Below are 10,000 nucleotides of genomic sequence, written 5' to 3' on the forward strand. Positions count from 1 at the left end.
ATAGTAAAAGAATCATATTTATCACTGCGTAACTATCTTCCTTTCACGAAAATATCAGAAGCAAATCAAACAAAAATTGAGATGGGTAACTTCGTTTTACATCCGAAAATTAATTTTAAAAACCCTATAGTCTGGAGTACCGTGGGTAAACGTTCACTACTTGGCACCGACAACAAACGAAAACAACACCAATAAAAAAAAACAACAACATGCACACAGTATCTATCACAACCCCCCAACACATCGCGAGCGTACATCTATTAGAGACGCCCTGCTGCAACACTTAGCGAGGTCACCCACTAAACTCTCAGGGCTACAGTCTCTTACCTTGCGCTACGCCGGGACCAAAAAAAATCCCCTCAAGACGGAGAAGGAAGAAAAAGAAGAGGAAGAGGAGGAGCAGGAGGAGGTGGAAGAATACGCAATGAACCGAGGAAGGAAATGAGAAGACGAGGATTGTGAGGATTGTGTGTGTGTGTGAGGAATACGAGGAGGATTAGGAGAAGGAGGAGGAGACACGGAGCGACGATGTGGGCTTATGATCTATCACAGGATGACGCTACTTGAGGATGAACCTCCCACTGTCCGACACACAGGGGACACATACGTACATATTTACGTACACACATACGTACACGTTCACAGAAGTACATCGCTGGACGCACGCGCAGGCTTTGGCCACGGCCAAAAAAAACCTGATTTTTTTTGTGTTTGTGTTTCCTGTTTATTACCTTCTGTTACTTTTTCTAATGAATGCCATAATATTCCTTGAGTACTCGAATTTCAAGTCGGTGGCCCGTGTGTGGGCTTATTCCGTATGAATAGGGTTCATCTTCTGAATAATAATAATAATTAATATCCACAAAAATCTCATAATAGCATGAGTCACTAAAATGGTGAAGAAATCTACAGTGGTGTAAATGTAAAAATATACTGTAAATATGTATGAAAACAAGACCTCTCTAGAACCTGCTTGATTCTCCTTCTCAAGAAGGTTCTCGAAAGCTCTCGTTTGTATACACATTTCCAATATATTTTTACATTTACACCACTCTTGATTACTTCACCAATAATAATAATAATAATAATAATAATAATAATAATAATAATAATAATAATATTCTTTGGAGGCTTGAATTTTAAGTCAGTGGCCCGTTTTGTGGGCTTGTTCCATTAGAATAGGGCTTATCTTCTGAATAATAATAATAATAATAATAATAATAATAATAATAATAATAATAATAATAATAATAATAATGTTCTTTGAAGGCTTGAATTTCAAGTCAGTGGCCCCTTTTGTGGGCTTGTTCCCTAAGAATATGGTTTATTTTTTGAATAATAATAATAATAATAATAATAATAATAATAATAATAATAATAATAATAATAATAATAATAATAATAATAATGTTCTTTGAAGGCTTGTATTTCAAGTCAGTGGCCCTTTCGTGGGCTTGTTCCATATGAATAGGGTTTATCTTTTGAATAATAATAATAATAATAATAATAATAATAATAATAATAATAATAATAATAATAATAATAACAGACTTACACAGGTGACCGCAGATACAAAACAACACAGAAATCAAGAAATAAGTTCCCTTCACATTCAGGAAATCTTCCTACGTAATGAGATCCAGAGACGTACTAGACTTATCAGAAACATTCTCAGCGGAGGAATAAAGCGTAAGCAAAGACACAAAATACATGCGAGCGAGCATACGAGCAAGCATGCAAGCAAGCAAGCAAGCAAGCAACAACGAAGGGGGTTGGATAAGCTTGGGAGCGAGAAAGCAAGAAAGGCAGGACACAGCACTTTGTTACCAGGTCAAGAAGTCCACGCTGCGCTTTGCGCACGTTAATGGGAGACTTGCGGAGACGCTGCGCAGTTTAATCGAGAGGAAAGCTTATAAAGAATAATATTTATTTCGTTATTATTATTATTATTATTATTATTATTACTATTATTATTATTACGTCAAAAAATGCCATCCGTTATTCTAAAATATTCTTTGATTCCAATCCGGTAAGAATGAATAACAATTATTATTTCTCGGCAGTTAGGTACCGTTATGAAGGTCTACTGATGCGCATTGGTTTTGGCCTGCAGAGATAAAGAGTTCGTTTAAAAATACGAAAAGTAACTAAAAATTGTACGGTTATATACATAGGATAACATAAAATATTATTCATAAGAAAAGACACGTAATGAGTATATATATATATATATATATATATATATATATATATATATATATATATATATATATATATATATATATAGATTAGTGTGAGGAGTCAGAGTCAATCCATATTTAAAATCATCAATGAAGGGCAGAGGACACACAGATATACAAGCTGACTTTATTCCAACGTTTCGTAATTATCGGATTAATTACATCATCAGGGCTGTTAAAATATGAAAATAAAATTCTTTGTAAAATCATAAAAGCTAGAAATAAAGGCTAAAAGTTATTCATACAAAATTTTCACAAATGTACACAAACGTTAAAATTAGAGAACAAAAGTTTTAAAAATCATTACATTAAAATGAAGGTAACTGAATATACAGTAAACTAAAATTGAAAACCATCTGTGAAAGGGGTTACAGAATAAAAGATTAAGGACCGACCTAGAGGAGTGACAGCTTTAAACTAAACATAAACATAAATAGAAAGAACGATAAGTCAGGATAAATATAGAGGAGAGGAGGACGTGTGAGTGTTTAACGACGGAACAAGTTGTTTGATGAAAAGTGATTCCAGGATAACAAAGGTCTTGAGGGTTGGTGGTATGGCCTAAAATGTGGAAGTCTTTATTATCAATGTGTGTTTTACAAATTTTTGAGTGATTTCTGATGTTGGAATGTTCTGGGTTTGAAATTCTGCTACCTGTACGGAAGCTTACGCCACGATGAGAATCGATTCGCACCCTAAGGAGTCTACTGGTGGATCCAGGTTTTCCTGAACAATGGAGATCCGGAACTACTTCTTCGCTGTGCTCTTCGTCCTCCGACTCCGATCTAGAGGTTTTACTCATCCTTTTCAAGTGATACGACATCGTTACGATAATGGAGTACTTACTGCTGCCGGTTATTTGAACGCTACTCAAAGAAGCTGGAAAAGGCTAAGTTGGACCTGGATTTCCAGTATTGTGTCCTGAACAACATTGTCCCAAATTTTGTCAAATTTAAGCTTTATAAATCATCCTTGTACTCTTCAGAATTCTACCAAGATGCTACCAAAAATCTTCTTAACATGGAAATAAAGTGTAAATATACAGCAATTAACAGGTACAGCTCCCTTATGAACAATCACCGCAGCAATCTTACAATTTCTCTCACTTTTATTGATTCTATTATTTGCAAAAGATTGTTTTACTAAAAGTCTACAGGATTTTATCTCTCATATACAGGAACGCCATAACCGAAAACTTGTTAGTCTGGGAATTACTGTTTCCCAAATTCCATAATAATTTAACGACTGTATTTAATTTTTTCAAGCATTGTTTTGTCTAAGAGAGAGGAGTTCTTGCTGTCTCTGGGTTTGGACTTCTGCTTGCCTAACTATAAACCTAACTTTACAAAATTCTTTTTTGCCACTTGAATCGATATTCCACCGTCTCAAAAGCACTCTTTCAAACTGATCTGGTAAGTCTGCAAAAAAAGACTGTACGAACTTTCTCACAGCACCTTTCGAAATCTCAAAACTAGATGGACTCCTTTTTTCCGAAAGGAAGATTTTGACATCATGAAACAATTGGCAAAAACGAAGACATCATTTTCAGTTACGACCTGATAAAGGCAAATAAACAGTGATCCTCAATAAATGTGAGTACAACATCAAAAATGGAAAATATTTTAAACGATAGAACAAAATTTGAACCCATTGGGACGCCTGACTACTATAATATTTTTTAAAATTGAAGACAAAATCAACCGTTTTCTAAGGTCTCTTAAGAAGGACAATGTCATTAATGAAACCATTTACCAAGATCTTTTTCCACTGGCTCATCTTATGGTATCCTTTACGGCCTACCGAAAATTCACAAACCTGACATCCCCCTTAGACCTATCCTTGCCTCGTTCAAAACACCAAATTATAAATTAGCCAAATTCCTTGTACCCATGCTTGAGCATCTAACTAAGAATAAGTATTCATTGAATAACTCCTTTCAATTTAAAGAAACCATTCTTAGACAAGATTCAGATTTATTCATGGCCAGTCTCAGACGTCGAGTCATTATTTACTAATATCCTGTTGGAGAAACTATTGAATTAATTCTTAACAAGCTGTTTCCTGTTCCTGATTCTACTTTTAATAATTTTAATCCTTTATGAATTTAAAGCTTTACTTGAACTCGCAGTGCTGGACACTGCATTTATTTTTTAATGGTAAATTATTCAAACAAGTAGGAGGGCATGGCCATGGGTTCCCCTCTTGGCCTTACATTTGCTAATATCTTTATGTGCTCCTGGAGGAGCGCATGCTTGATAATTGCCCATTAAGGTTCTACCCCTTTTTATTCCAGGTTTGTTGACGATACGTTCGGCCTCTTTAAAAGTGAATATGAATTCTGACCTCTTCGTCGAATATGCCAATACTATACACTCGAGCATAACGTTTACTATCGAGAAAGAGGCGAACGACCGTCTACCATTCCTGGACGTTCTAGTTTTTAGAGAACACGACAGTTTTAATACCACGGTTTTAGAAAGAAGACTTTTACTGGACTTGGTACCAACTTTTATAGCTCTTGCTTTCGATAATTTTAAATCCAACTCTGTTTCTACCCTTCTCCACAGGGCACTCGTCCTTACGTCGAACTGGAGCCTTTTTCATAAGGAAATTTCTTTTTAATTGACTTTTTAATAATAACTGTTTCCTGCAAAGCTGGTGTATAGGAAATTATATAAATTACTTAACAAACATTTCATTACAAAACCAGCAGTTTTAACTGTCCAAAAAATGAAATTTTACGCAAGCTTTCCATTTACTCATGACCCCAAGTTCCACAAAAAGTTCACTCAGATTATTCAGGATCATTTTATGCCATTGATGTCACTTTAATCCCTAAGAACCCTTTCACCATTGGTTCACTCTTTAAAACCAAAGATCGGTTATCACCTTATATGTCATCTGGTGTCATTTATAAATATACTTGCCCTGAATGTCAAACAGGGACCTATGTGGGATCCACCAGTAGACTCCTTAGGTGCGAATCGATTCTCATCGTGGCGTAAGCTTCCGTACAGGTAGCAGAATTTCAAACCCAGAACATTCCAACATCAGAAATCACTCAAAAATTTGTAAAACACACATTGATAATAAAGACTTCCCACATTTTAGGCCATACCACCAACCCTCAAGACCTTGTTATCCTGGAATCACTTTTCATCAAACAACTTGTTCCGTCGTTAAACACACACGTCCTCCTCTCCTCTATATTTATCCTGACTTGTGTTCTTTCTATTTATGTTTATGTTTAGTTTAAAGCTGTCACTCCTCTAGGTCGGTCCTTAATCTTTTATTCTGTAACCCCCTTTCACAGATGGTTTTCAATTTTTAGTTTACTGTATATTCAGTTACCTTCATTTTAATGTAATGATTTTTAAAATTTTTGTTCTCTAATTTTAACGTTTGTGTACATTTGTGAAAATTTTGTATGAATAACTTTTAGCCTTTATTTCTAATTTTTTATGATTTTACAAAAATTTTATTTTCATATTTTAACAGCCCTGATGATGTAATTAATCCGATAATTACGAAACGTTGGAATAAAGTCAGCTTTACATATCTGTGTGTCCTCTGCCCTTCATTGATGATTTTATATATATATATATATATATATATATATATATATATATATATATATATATATATATATACATATACATTTATATATATATATATATATATATAATATACATATATATTAAATATATATATATATATATATATATATATATATATGGAGAGAGAGAGAAGAGAGAGAGATGAAGAGAGAGAGAGAGAGAGGAGAGAGAGAGAGAGAGAGAGAGAGAGAGGAGACAAACGGTTTTTGCTGTGTAGCGTTACGACAAAGATCACCTCTTTCATACCAATTTCTAAGCTCTTCAGACCTAAGTTAATTCCAAAGGCCAAGGAATGGAAAAAAAAGGACGGAACAACAAAATAAACTAAAGGTCTCACATGTGGTTGTAAAATTAGTCAACTTGGAGATCGGAGACACCATTTGTGTAAACAATATCACAAGCAGCCTGCATTCTTTAACCTCAGCGTCTTGAGAAGATTATATGTGAATTTACACAGTATATATATGTATATGCGTGTATAATTATACATATGTATGTATATGTGTTTAACATATATAAATATATATATATATATATATATACATATATATATATTATATAATATATATATATATATATATATATATATATATATATATATATATATATATATATATTCTTCTTAAGATGCTGGTGATAAAGGATGCAGGTTGCTCGTGATATTGTTTACACATAATATATATATATATATATATATATATATATATATATATATATATATATATATATATATATATATATATATATATATGCATATATACATATATATATTATATATATACACATACACACATATATATTTAAATGTGTGTATGTACATACGTATGTGTGTGGGAAAAACTACAGCTGACACCTGAACAATGGTGCTGTCAAGAGAGACAGACGCCCCTAATGAAGAGAGAAAATGTTTATTAACAGGTCAATGAAGGCAGGTCTTTCAACCTCCCATCATATACCACCCGCATGTTCTATGTAGTGCTGTGCGAATAATAATATTATCATTCCTTCCACGGCATGACGAAGGGCGAGAGCATATCTGATACAGTAATCTCATCATCATCATCATCGTGGTGCTGTTTGTAGCATGAGACTGTTCGTTACAACTTGGACTGGGAAAAGGTGCGTTCATTTCACAAGGGATTCTGGAAACGAACGTTTCCTAAGTGCCGACGGGCCAGGCACTTAGAGAAAACTGGACAAACACTAGTCATCGAATTTAGATGTAAGAAAACGCCATGTTGGCTGTGGTAATCCAAACGCAAACAAAATCAGTTATGGTTCAGTCATATAAACAACTGGATTAACTCCATTCGGTTCTTCTCAACTTATTACTCAAGTTTTTTTGAAGCCACCCTTCGCACGACAGAATATATAAATAAATAAATAATAAATACACATATATACACACATATATATATGTATATAATATATATATATATATATATATATATATATATATATATATATATATATATATATATATATATATATATATATATATATATATATGAATCTCTCTTGATATGCAGTCAAACAGCACTTATAAGCAAGAGCATATTTACCTCGAAACAGACGAATTCGGAGTAAAAGCCGAGCGGTAGGCCTACTCAAGGCAAAATTCCGTGGAGTTTACACAGAATACCACGAATCAATGTATCTTTAATATCTAATTATCATACATGAATATTTGTACACAGGACAGCAAAAGCAAAGGAATCCTTTCGATAATAATCATAAAAGGAAGGAAGTACATCTTAGTTTAACCAGACCACTGAGCTGATTAACAGCTCTCCTAGGGCTTAACATCAGCACCGCCACCAAAGGGAGTGCCCCAAGGCGAAAGCTACGCACTCTTTCAGTGCGGGAACTCTCACGTTCTTTGTCTCCCAGAGTTCTTATCTTGACGAGTATGCGCAATGCGCTTTTCAAAACGAGTCAGTGCTGACTCAAGGTCCTTTAAATATATACAGAGCATATCTGAAGGACTTTGTGTTGACTAAGCAGTTACTACGTCGCAATCTCTTCACTTGATGGTACTATTAAGCTACGATGATAGAGGCTGAGTAGTACAGTCCATCGGTAGCAATTATTTCTGTCTTTTGGTCAATAATTTTCCTCTTTTTCTTCTTGGAACTGGACCTATACTGATATGATTAGCCTATGTTTCGACACTAAAAAACTAATGTTTACTCATTTTTTCGAGAAGGGGAAACTATGGGCCAAGGCGAGGCCCTAAAATAAACTATGCATTATTATTATTATTATTATTATTATTATTATTATTATTATTATTCAGATGAACCCCATTCATATGGAACAAACCCACCAAAGAGCCAATGACTTGAAATTCAAGCTTCCAAAGAATATGGTGCTCATATGAAAGAAGTACCAGAAGGTAAGGAAAAACACAAAAGGAAAGAAGAGATCACTTATCAAAAAAAAGAAAAAATAAATCAACAAATTAATAAACAAATAAAATTGTAAATAAATTATTAAAATACAAGGAAAGCGTTATTAGGACAGTAATGCCAAGAACCAAACTTCTCAATTTTCTGAGCTGAAGAAAACCAGACCATGAACTAAATGTGAACCGACATTTTCAGGGTCATATCTTCAGACAGACGTTCTCACGTCAAGAACCAATCCACTTCGGGACGTATTCAGCAAAGGTCATCGCTCTAGCGGGGTACAAACTCAAGAAGGTTGACCTTGGCGATAACAATTGTCTCTTGAAGCCTCATATTTTATTTTCATGAAAGCATTAGCTTTGTTCAGCCAAGACCTCTTGTTATTTGTTAATGGAAGAGACTGTTTGCGCAGCCGCTGTCTTTTTTTTTTTTTTATTAACACTTAAGCACCTTTAATTCAAAGATAGCTCACTGGAATTCTTGAATTTTTTTAATCTACATTAACTGAATTCGTATGATTCAGAATCCTTTTATTATTATTATTAAGATAGTTCACTGGAAATCTTGAATTTTTAAAATCTAAATTAACTAAATTCGTATGATTCAGAATCCTTTTATTATTATTATTATTATTATTATTATTATTATTATTATTATTATTATTATTCAGAAGATGAACCCTATTCACTTGTAACAAGCCCCACAGGAGACATTAACCTGAAATTCAAGCTTCCAAAAAATATGATGTTTATTAGAAAGAAGCAATAGAAGGTATAAGGAAATACAGAAAGAGATCTCTTATTAAAAAAAAGAAAAATAAATAAACAAATTAATAAATAAATAGGCAAAAATGTAAAGAAATTATTAAAATGCAAGGAGAATTCTATCAGGGTAGTAACGCTACTCCTAAATGCAGATGAATTACTTGTCATAAACAGTGAAGGTAAAATCTACATACACTGACTTAGCTTATGACGGAACAGAGAAATAAAGAGGCGAGTGTGTTCAGAATGCATGGTGCAGATGGTAATTTGATACTGGTGATATGTTTACATGATAAAGTGAGGATTATTTCCTAATATCTAGCCCGGGGAGCAGCTGGTTCGGTGTAAATGTAGGTCTCAATTTAAGTCTAAGACAAGGACGAGTAAATGCTTCCAAGTTTTTTTTTTATTATTTTTTTATTATTACAGATGGAGTGATGAGAAAGAGCTAGTGGGACAAAAGGAAAAAATAGTGAATGATGTAAGGAGTGGATGGCATTTGCAGATGACTGAGTGGATGGTTGGTTGTAGCGAAGACTAGCTGCATACACCAGCCAATGATTTTGAAAGTGTTCGTAGAAACAGACAAGAAGGTAAATGGAAGACAGTAAGATGGACTAATAAAAGTAAGTTAACAAAGTGGAAGAATAAAAGTGGTTTAACAATATAAGGAATAGGCAGCGACACAATAGAAATTTGGAGAATTACAGAGGATACGAGATGAGAGAGTATAGATATGTGATATATATATATATATACATATATATATATATATATATATATATATATATATATATATATATATATATATATATACATATAACTATAAATATTTATGACAGAATTCCTTCTAATGAAGGTTGGCCATAAAAACACGAAAGAGGGTAGATTTTCTAACTTTATATTTCGGAAATTACTGTTACCCTCAACGGATAGAAAAATATATATATATATATATATATATATATATA

The 10,000-nt window shown here is 33.3% G+C and overlaps 1 protein-coding gene across 3 annotated transcripts in view; it reads right to left on the bottom strand.

The window, feature by feature from the left end:
* Positions 1–10,000, bottom strand: part of LOC136826691 (Y+L amino acid transporter 2-like) — a 65,429-nt gene that overhangs the window by 32,895 nt on the left and 22,534 nt on the right. Inside the window, exon 1 of one of the 3 annotated variants that reach the window (XM_067084067.1) lies at positions 328–421. The exons of 1 other annotated variant lie outside the window; for it this stretch is intronic. The gene's annotated coding sequence lies outside the window, so the exon portion shown is untranslated. Of the gene's footprint in view, positions 308–327; positions 422–10,000 lie in introns of those variants that run through there. One more of the 3 variants, XM_067084066.1, reaches the window with a different exon arrangement.

The sequence above is a fragment of the Macrobrachium rosenbergii genome, chromosome 41, assembly GCF_040412425.1.
Source record: "Macrobrachium rosenbergii isolate ZJJX-2024 chromosome 41, ASM4041242v1, whole genome shotgun sequence".
Classification (NCBI taxonomy): domain Eukaryota; kingdom Metazoa; phylum Arthropoda; class Malacostraca; order Decapoda; family Palaemonidae; genus Macrobrachium; species Macrobrachium rosenbergii.